General features: G+C 41.1%; 1 protein-coding gene across 6 annotated transcripts in view; it reads right to left on the reverse strand.

The window, feature by feature from the left end:
- SLC22A23 (solute carrier family 22 member 23) overlaps positions 1–13,882 on the reverse strand; it is a 109,047-nt gene that overhangs the window by 56,500 nt on the left and 38,665 nt on the right. The gene's annotated exons all lie outside the window — the stretch shown is intronic.

Genomic DNA, 13,882 nt, shown 5'->3' on the forward strand with positions numbered 1-13,882 from the left:
AAGGCTGATATATTTGCTGACGGCCTATTTGCCTGGGAAAGTTGAAAGCTGAATAAGAGACAGCTAAACACTAGGAGTCTGATCCAATCCACCCCAGGAACAGCAACTGCATAAGGGGGAAACCCTGTAACAGAGCTCACTTTCCCTCCCCCTCCCCATCATTGTAGAAAATGGAAGGATTGTTCAGGTTTCCCATATGATCAGCTCACGCCCTATGATCAGCGAAGGAACATGAGCTCAGATCAATTAAAAAACTCTTACTAAATACAATGATCAGTGAAATCATAACTCGGAAGAGATAATATAATTCTCTCAGGACTAAAAACAAAATGAAACCCTGAAGGAACAATAAACAAAACCTATGAAATCTTAGCTGACCTTCTAAAGGGACAGTGACATGTGTCTTGTGGATGTCCAATGGATGTCCAACAGATGTCCTCACAAAAGTCCACCAAAAGATGTCCAATGCCACCTGACCCTTTGTCAACATGGTACTCTCCATAGATTTTGGACTACAATTCCAATAAGCCCCTTCCAACATGCCCAGTGGTCAAGGATGATAGAAATTGTGGTACAAAAACACCTAAAAGGCACTAGGCTGGAGAAGGCTGGCCTTACCTCTAACAGGGATGTCGCATAATAGAATATCTGACCCAGGCCTTAATTTAGGAGTTGGGGCCATAGAGGAGCCAAACTGTTTAGGGCCTTAAACGGTCAATTGGAATTTAGCCCAGAAATCAACTGGAAGCGCTCATGAACTGGTATGATATGTTCCCTGTAGAAAGATGAGAAGCCACACTTTCACATTCTAGACCAGTGAATACCCTAAACTGTCTTAGCTCTGCTGGGATAGCTCAGTTGGTAAAGTCTTAATCTCAGGGTTGTGGGTTCCAGCACCATGGTGGGCAAAAAGATTCCTGCACTGCAAGGGGCTGGACAAGATGACCACTACTGTGGTCCCTTCTAATACTACAGTTGTATCCCATGTAGAATGCACTAAGTAGTTGTTGAAAAGTAGCCGGAGCCTGGAGCACAGTGAGATGATATTTGTTAACCAGAAAAGGAGCACAGCTGAAAACGGGCGGGGGGGGGGGGATCATGCCAAAGCTTCCATCAGATAGCCTTGATACAAAGCATTATCCAAGAGCACTGTGAAGCTGCAAGTCTTGCCCTTTAGCATGACCTCCTATATGGCAGGTGAATCCTTAGCCTTGCATTGTAAGTTAACTCCATCTTATTGGAGTTTAAAGCCAGTTCATCCTCCTCTTCTGATCCATTATCAACTCTAGGCAAGCTCTCAGAGACTTCATTACAAAAGCTGGATCTGATGGAAAGGAGAAATTTAGCTGCATTTTTCAGTATACAGAGGAAACATTATCCATCTCTTTAGACAAACTTTCCCAGCAGCTTCATATGGCTATTATATAGCACTGGATTCCAGGAGAACCCATATAGCAATGGACATGGAATCAGAAAGCAATTAACATGCAAATGAACATAGGAAGCTGTCTTGTGTGTTTTATGTAAACAGCTTATATGTTTTGTTGAATAAGTGGCATATAAATCCTAATAAAATAATAAAAAAGTAATTATACTGAATCCATTTAGCTGGGTATGTCTACTATGACAGGCAGAGACTGTCCAAGATTTCAGGCAAAAATCTTTCCTAATCCCATCTGGAGATGCCAGGGATCAAACCAGGGACCTTTTGGATGCAAAGCAGAAGTTTTACCACTGAGCTATGCGCAAGATGTCCTCACAAAAGCAAGCATTATTGATCTTATAGATGCAAGCAACCACTAGCCAAGATGGGCATGGATCAAGGGATAGACACGATAGCGTAAAGCCTTGAGACATTTAAGATACCTTATCAACAGCCAATACCTGAATCACCAAAGGAAAACACCCAAGGTCAGACAGAACAATGGCAGTGCTGATTCGTGTGCAATAAACACCACACTAAATACTCAAGAGAGACCTCACTGATACAGGCACTGTCCGAAGTACATATGGGTTCCTCGTGCTCAGGTAAAAGGACATTTCATACATCTTAGCATCATGGTGGGGGAGCAGTATTCAAGTGCAAGTCACAGAGGTTTTGAGTTGTCCCTCAGCTTCCCAGGCCCCAACCATTCAAGGAAGAGGACCTGGGATGCTAGAGAAGACAAAGGTTAGCCCCACAAGCATCCACATCAGCTGATCTTTGTCTCTCTTAACAAACAGGATGTACCTCCTTAGCAACAAATCAGAGCCTGAAAGAAGCACAACCATATCTATCATTTTCCATTTACAATGGCTTCAGTTTCTATCCAATCAGTTTAATAGCTTGCATTCGCCATTCAAGCTTGCAACGGTTTCTTTTAATTAAAAAAAATGTTGGCCACTGAGTGAGATCCAGAAACTGTTGCCTGAATCATGGACTTCTTTTCTGGTGCTTCCTAGTGGTTTGGCCCATGGGTAGTCTTTGTACTGAAATGTGACCAGATCCTGCAATCCTCATCATCCCTCATCCCTGGCCATCCTGATTGGGGCTGATGGAAGCTGGAGTACAACATCATACGGAAGAGAACAGATTCCCCCATCTCCGCTGTAAACTACTCTGCAAAGTTATACTACAACAGGAGTCACCATTTGGCTGGGACTTACAGCATACTTAGTTTAATGATTAATGCAGACTGCCGTAACAGTCCACATCTTCTCGGTTTCTTTATATGCAACACAGTCCAGAACACTAGCACAGCTACACCACACTACTGCTACTTCCATGAAGAACTTACTTACTGCCCGTTTATCTTTTCAGTCCTAACTTAACCTTTGCTTGTGTATTTGTGAACATTTAAAATATGCTATACAAGACTGCAAGCGTAAATGTGAATTGGGTAGAGGGGGAAAGAGCCAGAACAAAACAAGATATTGCAGACCTGACAGTGCAATTGGTATGCTCAGAAGTAAGCCACACCAAGTTTGACATGGCCTACTCTCAGGTAAGTGTATATAGGATTGCAGCCTGAAGCACAAAAAGCTGAGGTATTAAATTGAAGTATTAAATTGATTCAGTCTTTGATTTTTTACAAGCACAACTTAAATGGCTCCAACAAATTAACAAGTTTCAATTATTGCTGGGAAAACAACTCTGAATTGTATTCGGAACCACAAATCTTCCGGCACGTCGTCTATTTATTAATATTGTATTAAGAACCACTTAGGCACTGATTATAGGAAAGCCCCTATAATAATGCACTGGGCCTCGGGCAAGATTCAATTAAATACTAGTAAGGCTGCACTGGATATTCTCATGTGAATACTGTCTGCACAAAAAGGAAGCTTTCGTGGAGTTGAAACGTTACCATAAATCTTTCCATATTTAATCCTTTTAACACCTGCTCACTAGTATTTGCAATGCCTCTCTACTGCTGCTGCTTAAGTGCTTCTTCCTGTTCCTCCAGTCATGGTACCAGATGATTGATGAACATGTGGTTAAAGTGATGTCACAAAGCTGCTTGGCAAAATTTGGTTCTGGGTTAACAGCATTTAAGCAATTCAAACTGAGAGCAATGTTACCTGACCTGAAATGGATATGTGACAAAGCAGCTTATCCAATCAGAACTGGCTATACGATGAAAGCATAAGACCATTCAGAGTGAGGACAAAAAGCACTGAGACTAGGAAAAGAGCCACAAGCACTTTTGCCCTTGTTTGCACACACACACCCTTGCTGAAATAGGGACACTCTTCATGGAGGTGAAAATGTTTGTGAGATATGCTTTCTCCTTTTTTGGCTCAGCCTTACATACCAGCAATAATTGCCTTTTGTCCAAATGCCTCTGAGCAGCCTATAAAGAAAGAGGGGAGTGCAAGTCCCAGCATAAATCAATTCAAGATTTGTTTCTCCAGCCCTTGGCTGCTTCCCAGCTTGCCTGAGTGATGGCGCTGGCCCTCAATTATTTAAAAACTTGGGGAAATAGGAGTGTGGGAACTTTGTTTACACAATTAAAGCCTTGTATTTATTCATTCATTTTAGATTCATAGACTCTGCCATCCCTGCCTCACACTGAGATGGGAAAACAGCAAAATTAAATCAGAAATTCTGTTTGCTGTGTCTCCTCCTTTACATAGCAACAATTATTGTTTTTTAAACTGAGATATCTTTGGCTGCTTATTCCTTAAACTCTCGCCATGTAAAGATACGTTTGTTCTATATTCAGTGGATAACATCCAGTTATTGTGGTCACTTTGGCGAGGGTGGGGATCTTCTTACCTCTATTTTATTTATTTTTAAATATGGACATGGAGAGAATAATGTTCCAGCTACAAGCAGTGGCAGTAGCTGAACAAGCATGTTTATTGTTGCAATGCACAGTTCTAACTTGCTAGCCATTATAACTAATGTACAGATCTAGTCACTTACTGAGAATAAATCCCAACACATATTTTTCTGAATTCAAAGCACACCCTCCCCAGAAACGTTGACTTTTGGCACTAGGTGAAGAAACATGGTTCACTTTGCATTTTAATATGATCCTACCTAATTTGCGGGATGCGGGTGGCGCTGTGGGTTAAACCACAGAGCCTAGTTCTTGCCGATCAGAAGGTCGGCGGTTCAAATCCCCGCAACGGGGTGAGCTCCCGTTGCTCGGTCCCTGCTCCTGCCAACCTAGCAGTTCAAAAGCACATCAAAGTGCAAGTAGATAAATAGGTACCACTCCAGCGGGAAGGTAAACGGTGTTTCCGTGCGCTGCTCTGGTTCGCCAGAAGCGGCTTAGTCATGCTGACCCGGAAGCTGTATGCCGGCTCCCTCGGCCAATAAAGTGAGATGAGCACCGCAACCCCAGAGTCGGTCACGACTGGACCTAATGGTCAGGGGTCCCTTTACCTTTACCTAATTTGCCCCTCCCCAAACTGATATGCAAGCATCTTTGAAATTTGCACCTCTCCCAATTTCTCAATCAACAAAAAAAAAGTGTGTGGCAGTTCTAAGGAACCTCCTCCCACATTCTCTATGCTTGTGGCTTGCAAGGAACCCATCCCCATTTATTGCAGCATTGCTAATCAATTATTTCAGGACATAGTAACCCACAAGGTCCTGTTGCTAGATCACATGCCACAGGGCTCTATCTTGTCTCCCATCTATACGAAGCCTCTGGGATTGTACTCGGGAGATAGGGAGTCAAGTACCATCAATTTTTTAAAAAGTCTACGTTAGGGGAAAGTGCGCCTAAAAGTGCATTTATTTGTGAAATAAAATACAAAAGGGCATTGCATTAGGGAAAATTCCTTGCAAAAATTTTATTTCTTTTTTAAAAGGAAAAATGCATACTAAAAGACTGAAGAATTTTCATGAGGCCTTAAAAAAAAAAAAGGAATCATGGACTAATGCAGAAATGTGGTAAACTGAACTTAAGATTGGAAAAGTAGAAAACCAAAATTGACAGATTCACCCATCCCTATAGGATACCTAATTATTTTCTGCTTTTGTAGAATGCCTTTCAGGTCTGTCCTATCTGGGTCTCAAATAAATACTGTTTTATTTTCCAAGCCTATTTAGCTGGCTTCATCACTGATACTTTTTGTTGGATTTTAAAAAAATGTTTTCAGCAAATAAATTTATTTTGAAACGACACTGAAGATCTAGGCAATGAAAAGCAAGAACACTGCAAAACAATAAATCACTAATTAAGGGGAAAGGTAAAAAGGAAACTCACTAATTATATTCCTTAATGGGCTTGTAGGCAGTCTAAATGAGAAGCTAGCTAACTATTGAGAGTGTTTGAAATTTTTAAGCTATGAAGCTAAATTGCAATCAGGAAAAAGAAGAAGAAAAAGAATCTATCGCTGATTGGAAGCTGGACAAAAATTCCAAGTAGCAGGCTGGTTGAATCAACTGATTTTCAAACCATTTCATTATGGATCATAAAACTGCCTTGAGCACAGATTACAGAAAGGCATGGTAAATTACACAAGCCCACTGCTGAACTAATTATGTCCAAGTTACACCCCAGTAAATGTTTAATTTTCTGAAGCATGGTCAGCGTTTGCCAGTGTCCTAATTAAAAGAAAATGTTCCTAACAACCAAACTTCCTCTGCTTGTGGGGGTAATGCAATAAGTAATGACTGAGATCTTCTGTTTTATACCTGCTGCAAATGCACTTTTAAAGTGTGCGGCCCAAATGACTCACTTTCATGTGACGTTCGTCTGAAGCAGAGCCAATGTTGTTTTGTTTCTCCCCACTGAAATTAGTGTAATCCTGGAGAGTGGTTAGCATCACCTCTGTGGAGAACGGCTGACATACATTGAACCCACTCAAAATGATGAGCTAATTAACATTCTATGGTCTTTCCCAGCAACTGGAGACCTATTTTTAGACCATAGCAAACAACCCTAGGAAGCACCAGCTACACTTCCTTTTGCGCATGCTTCTGTCTTAATATTCTGATAAATAATTCAGCTCAGTTCATAAACATTCTTGTCTCCTTTCAATATTGCTCCTTTGTCAGACAGCAACATTTTGCTTATAGGGGAGAAAACCGTATCTGAGAAATGTTTTCAAGCTAGGCTTCTTCACCTCGCCTGTTTAAACTCAGGGTACAACCACTCTGCTGCAAATTATAGTTGTGAATTACAGTGGTACCTCTGGTTACGAACTTAATTCGTTTTGGAGGTCCATTCTTAACCTTTAGCTAACGGGGCCTCCCACTGTTGCCGCGCCACCACCGCACAATTTCTGTTCTCATCCTGAGGTAAAGTTCTTAACCTGAGGTACTACTTCTGGGTTAGCGGAGTGTGTAACCTGAAGTGTTTGTAACCTGAGGTGTTTGTAACCGGAGGTACCACTGTATAGGATGCAACTGGCATTTTGGCATACATTTGCAGGTGAGTTTGCAAGTGGGATTTTATTGATTTTTTAAAAAATCCTACTTAAAAAGATTTTTATTGCTTTAACACTTGATTTCCCCCAATCATTCATATATATATATATATATATATATATATATATATATATATATTCCCCCAAAATAACCAACATGTAGCTTATCTCTGCTCCATGCCTCCTCCTTTATTTTTGATCCATTAGGAAACAAATTACAAATTAGTACTACTGGTTGTAGCTCCCTGTTGAGAGTACACTGTGGCAAACTCGGAGCCATTCCACCTGGCTATAGTAGAGGGAGGGACAGGGCTGTAGGGCTCAGCTGAGATGCAGAAACCTTTGGTTCCTCCCCTCCTTAAACTTTTCCAATTCCATCTGGTTGTTAAAAGAACTCTGGAACTAAAAATGAGTGCTTGAGCTTGCTTTTTATCCTCCTCCTTCCCAACTGCTTTTCCTTTTGCGACGTGTCTTTTAGATTGCAATCCTTTGTTTTTTGGCTGAAAAGCATGGTAAAAATACTTTATATAAATGAACAAAGTGTAAAGTGGCTCTGAACCACATGCCTACATATATTCAAAAGGTACAGACAAGCCAGAAGCAATCACAGCTGTCTTGGCCTCACACAGCAACCATGAAAATGGTTGTTGCCTGGCACCATTTTGCCTTTTCTAGTCCCAACAGATATCGCAGCCGTATGCCTTATGTCACTTTGGAAAAGGAGAGTGAGTGAAGAGCAGAAAAACATATATTTATTGAGCACATGCATCTTTCAAGCAAAATTAATAATGCTCTTAATCATTTAACATCCAAAAGCAAAATTGGATTCTGTCAAGCTTTTTGTATGCGGTACAGTCCTAGATCACTATTTTGTATTTAGTTCTTTAAATAAATTTATACATTGGTGTGGCTAACTTTTATCTGTACAGTGGTGCCTCGGGTTACGTATGCTTCAGGTTACAGACTCCACTAACCCAGAAATAGTGCTTCAGGTTAAGAACTTTGCTTCAGGATGAGAACAGAAATCATGCTCTGGCGGTGTGGCGGCAGCAGGAGGCCCCATTAGCTAAAGTGGTGCTTCAGGTTAAAAACAGTTTCAGGTTAAGAATGGACCTCCAGAACGAGTTAAGTTCTTAACCTGAGGTACCACTGTACTGACTTCTGTTATCTCGGGTTTAATGTATGAAACTGGCTTTAGTAATTTGAACTGAACTTTATCATCACCTGAAGCTGTTCTGATTGTAACATGGCACATAACAGTGTGGTTTGGGGGTTTTCCACGTTATATTTTAAGCATATATAAATAAAAAAGGTTAGCAGAAAATAAAGCACTTGAAGGTTGCTCACACAGTTCATGTTACAAGTGGACTGAAAGAAACTTATTTCCACTAATTTCCAACATTTACCAGGAATGGACGTTTTGCATGCCACAAGTTATAAAAAGTCAAAACATTCCTGATATTTCAAAGTGGCATTTTCTGGCTTTTCCAGCCATTAATCATCAGTATCTTCCCCCTCCTCAAATGTTAAGATGTGCAAGAAAGCAAACAAAGCAACACTTTACTGAAACAAACCATGTTCAGAAGTACACGAGATTAGTATTTTCATGGTATTGGGGATGAGCTACTCAGGCATAGTTCCCAGCAGGAACACTTAGAAAGCATCAGAAAAGCAGGAACAGAAACTGCTTCTCAGAAAGAAGCTAACAACCAACCTCCACAGCTTGCAGCAAGATCCTCCCACCCCTTCCCTGACCTGCTGCAATTAATTCCATAGACCCAGGGCTGCTTGTTTATTAGGACCCCACACAGTGTTTGAGTAACATTACAGCCTTTAACTAGCTGCTTGTTTCATAATTCAGGGCCACCCTGCCCTGAGAAACTGAGGAGCGGGGCTTTGTCATTCAGGCTTAACGTGACACAAAAATTACAGTGCCTCAGACTCAGGCATGACAGCTGCTGTGTGTGCCTGAATGAATAAACAGCACTCGTGTGAGGAGGAACAGAAAGCTTTACTTGGTCCTAAAGAGGATGAGGGAATACACTAAAGCAGGCATGAAAGTCACACAGGGTGAGCTTCTATCCAACTGCACAACAAGGCTCAACGAAAGACAGGCTGCTGGGGCAGGAATGCCCAAATTGTGTGTCAAGGGCCCACCAGTGTGCTGTCAGAGGGGACAAAGTGTCCCTTCATAAATTAAGCAATTCTGTTGAAGGCATCCGACTCTCCATGCTCCTCTTTAACAGAGGCCCAAGCAGATCTGTCCTCTTTTAATATATTGGTAAGAACATCATCCTGAAGGACAGATGAATAAGCCTTTGAGATGCCCCAAAGAAGCCCCCACTATGGCTGTTATTGGCTTGGGGAAATCTCAGGGTCACCGCCCTTGTTCAAAAAGTAAAGTCCCACCTTTGAGACACTGTCCTGGGAGCCAATAGAGAGAGAGAGAGAGAGAGAGAGAGAGAGAGAGAGAGAGAGAGAGAGAGGATGGAGAACAGAGTGAATCACACCTTCCATTTTAACTGAGAGAAAAAAATGTTTGGGAACCCTTGGTCTGGTCCAAACAACAGTAAAGAAACCATGGCTTATACTGGGAATAAATAAGTGTGCTGGTATGTGTTGTTCAAGTCACACAGCCATTTGCCAATCAAGCACAGAGCTGAACCCCATCGAAGTAGCCACGTCTCAAAAGATTTCAGAGCTCAATCAACTTTGCACAATGGAAGAAGATTCCTGCATTGCATGGGGTTGGACTCAATGACCCTTGGGATCCTGTCCAACTCTACAATTCCATGATTCTATATTTCTGGCTTACGACTGCATGCAAACCAGTGCTCATGGTTTGTTTCTCTCCAAAGAAATCACGGTTTATTCTTGTGGCTTGTTCACAACACAACCCAGTCTCTGGATGACCTCTCAGAGTGTTAAGGACATCCTTCTTAAACAGATCTCCCAGGAAGAACCAGTACCATGGTAGATTGATGCTTCCAGGGCCCATCTTGGCCAGGCAACCCAGAAAGATATTGTCAATAGCATCAAAAACCAAGCCAATAGGGATGCACTGCCTTTGTCCAGGTCCTGGGGACCAACCAGGGCAACTTCTGTCCCAAAAGCAAGTGAAATTGCTTGTTATCAGAGAGCTGGTTTCTTACTTAATGGATCAGAACTTCAAAAAATAATAATTAAAAATTAATCACTCCTGTGTCAGTCTCTATTGTTATTTTTTCCCTTTAAAGTTTCACACACAAAAAACATTGAGCACACATCCTGATAGGACTGTCAAGCTCTCTCTGCTTATTATCTGTCATTTCAATTAGATTTCTCTTCGGTCTGGAGCATCTTCATCACTGGGGAGTACTCCTGCCAGACCAGACAGCAAACATGATGGCAAACAACCAACCATCCATCAGATTTTTATTGAATAAATTGTGCCAAATAAACAAAGCCAAGGAGCTTTGCTAATGACAGTGCCACCATTCAAGGGAATGTTTTGAATTAGAATTAATGCACCCATTTATTTAAAGATATAGTGTTTTGAAGGAGATGGAGATTTGTTTTGGTTTTTAATTTGGTAGGAGGTCTCTCAAAGTTCGCTTGGGTCTTGCTGAGCAGATCACTCCAGATGCCACTTACTGTGTGCACCTGTTCCCTATTTATGGATCACTGTGATCTAGACTGCATACACTGATTTCTCAAGGGTTGGTGGGAGCAAAATACTAGAGAAGGTTGGCTAGGTGCCATTTCCATCCCTCCCAATGCCGTTCTTTGAAAAGGTCATATTGATATGCAGCGTTTCACAAAGGTCACTCCAAGTTAATTCTATAAATTTATAGATTACTTCCTAGCTGAAGCAAATGGAAGACAGCCGAGTAAAGTCATCTGGAAATCACTGCCAATGCGCCACACACACAAAATGGACCAGCAACCATTATCAACCATTTCCTCTGGAAATCTCAAAGGACACATTCATTAAGTTTAATATCGTAACTGCATAGTTGCATTGACTGAAGTGCACTTCAGTCTATATATATAAGTATTCAGATAATCAGCATTTGTTTAAAACAATAGTCTACACAAGTTGTGTTCAACAGGCCAAGACAAACCCGATACATTTCGGCACCTGAGGCGGAAACCAAAATGGCGCCCTTCCCCGCTTCCCCACCAGGGAAGTTGTAGCTCAGGAACAAGGGGGGAAGAAAGATCAACATTGGGAACTGACTGTCACATGCTTCTAATTATTTTAGGATCACTTTTACATAACTCTTCTTACTCCTTTTCAGAAAAGTATCTTCAGGTCCACGAGACAATATAGGATCATGATGCAATCCAGGAGACAGTCCCTAAATTGTGGAACTTCTTCCGCACAGAAGTGCACCTAGCACCTTCATTATACAGCTTCCACCAAATACTGAAGACATACTTCCTTACCTGGCCTTTGACAGTAAATGTATTTTAATGGGCCCTAACTCTTCTGTTTTGTTTAACCTATCCTGTGCTGCTTTTGTTTGGCATTGTTTTACTTGCTTCAATTGCACAACTGTATTACGGCAACCCACCATGGAACCTTATGGTAAAGGGTGGATAAGAAAGAAATGTGCAACTAAGCAAATACATAAACATGCACAAAGAAGCACTCTTTGTATCAGGGCACTATCAGAGGGAGCTGAGTAGTTGAGTGGGAGAAGGGACTATTTTAAGACCAGACATGATTGTTCCTCAGAAACACTAATACCTACAGTTATTAATAAGGTATAATTATTATCATAATATACTTCGCTCTTTAATTTTGAATATATCCAAGATGAAGCTTCTGAAGCTTGCTGTGCATTTTGCCACCCCTCCACTGAAATGTCTTTGACCCCCAGCTGAACCCCCAAATGCAACGACATTTAAGCTTATCGCCACACTACTCACCCTTTGTTTCAAGGACCTGGTGTACTTAACACAATTGGTATATCAAGACTGCCTGAATTTATGAGCCATGACTGTTGTGCTTGGCAAAGAACGAATGTTAACACAGCAGCATTTGCAACGCCAGGGCACTTTGCTGCTATACAGCAGAACGCAATCTGCAGGGGCAAAATACTTTTATACAGTACTCGATTTGACAGAGGGTCAGGAAAGCTTTAATGGAAAATTAAAAGCACTATAGCTTGAAGGCATTTCAAAACGCAGACCAAATGTCTGAGCATGTAATGAAAACACTGCCTGGACCACATTACTGGAGTTCTGAAATACAAATGTTTGATTTACTAGGTCTGTTGACTATCTTAAGCAAGCACATTGTGTAAGGGATACAGGGAGGGGTGGAGAAGCCTTAATCAATTACCACATTTCATAGATAGGTTTCTGTGGTTCCAGGAAGTACTAAAAGACAACACCATTACATCACAGAGTATCAGCTAATAAGCCTGTGGCCCATCTAAACTTGAACCAATGGAAATTCTTTCCAATTCAAGTATCTCAACATTATATACTTTCTCCCCACTGCACAGCAGTATAAACACCACAGAGCTACATTTAACTGAAAATCAGATTAACATTTTTACTGTCCCATTAAAGAAACCTAGTAGCACTCATTTTCTGCATACCATCATGCAAGCTATAAGACTCTGAGGAGGTGGAGACTGTGACTATAGGCCCTGCATTTAATCTGCCTCTGGGCCTGTCTTTTGCTGTGAGAATGCAGAAACCACCGATCTTGTGCTTTTTATTAAATGTACATTTGCACATCTGCAACATTAGCTCTCTCCTAATGCATAAGCCCAAGAGAAGTGAAGGTACAGAACTGCAATGAAGCCACACTGTAATCTCCTGATCAACACAGTGTTCCTTCAGTGCTGTAATGCTAAACTGATGGTTTATATTTCCCTTCCTGAGGATAGAGTGACTGCCAGATCCCTGGACAAAATGCCTTACTCCAAGGCCCAGATTATTTACTGGCATCTGCTCTCTGCAGGCTTCTATTTATTTTCGGCCGCGTCTCCTGAAATGCTGTTAACAAAAGCTTACTGTTTGTGACAAAGTCAGACTACAGTCCAGTAATTGAGAACTGGTCACATTGGTTCTCTAATAATAGTTCAAAGACCAAACTGGGGTGAGGGGCAAGTGGGGAGATATAAAGCCCTTGGATATAGTCTTCTCATTTGGAGAACTCAAGTGTGTTAAACTAAATGATAGTCTATTAAAAGGACTATCATTCTTTTTAATGACCGTCTGTTTAAACATTTGCTGTCCAAGGTAGTGCAGTCCCTCGTACAGAACTGTAACACATCACAGTTTCTATGTGGGAAATCCCAACTGTTTGAAAGTGACTCTAATTAAACTAACCACTTCAAATACAAGAATGCTTTCCAAAACTTCTCTCCAAAGCAGTGCATTTTGACATGATGTGTTATTTTATATAGGGGGAAATTTCAAACGCTTCTAAAAATTCAGGGAGTGAATATTTGAACTGGTCAACTGAAGATGGTGCTGTATTTGCAGCGCAGAACACCTAGTGTTACCAATTTCAGATACAAGATGTCTTAGGACACATTTTAATCCACATGATGAAATTTACTCTTTGATCAACCCATAAGTGTACACGCTTACGACCTTGTAAACCAAACCAAGAGATTCACTGTTCAGTTTGCAGAAACTTTCATCATGACCAACTCGCCTCCTGCCCTTGCTTGTTAAATTAATGGAATCAAAATACACATTATCAGCACATTCTACTTTAGCAGAAAGTCGTAACAACAATCCACATCATTACATCAAAATTTGGCTGTTCGTTGTCCTGCCTTTAATGCTATTGCTTGGTGCATGTGCATCAATACATTCTGTACCCCTTTGCTCCTTTTCAAAAAGTTCCAGATATTGATCAAAGCAGTTCACCAAAAGAATTGCTTAAGCGGAATTATAAATGTAGGAGAACTGATAAGAGGAAAAGGTTCCAGCTGAAGAAAAAGTGCAGCATCTGATGAGCCAATATACAATCAAATTTCAGCACAAATTGAAAACCAGCAGAAAT

The sequence above is a fragment of the Podarcis filfolensis genome, assembly GCF_964270895.1.
Source record: "Podarcis filfolensis genome assembly, chromosome: 7".
Classification (NCBI taxonomy): domain Eukaryota; kingdom Metazoa; phylum Chordata; class Lepidosauria; order Squamata; family Lacertidae; genus Podarcis; species Podarcis filfolensis.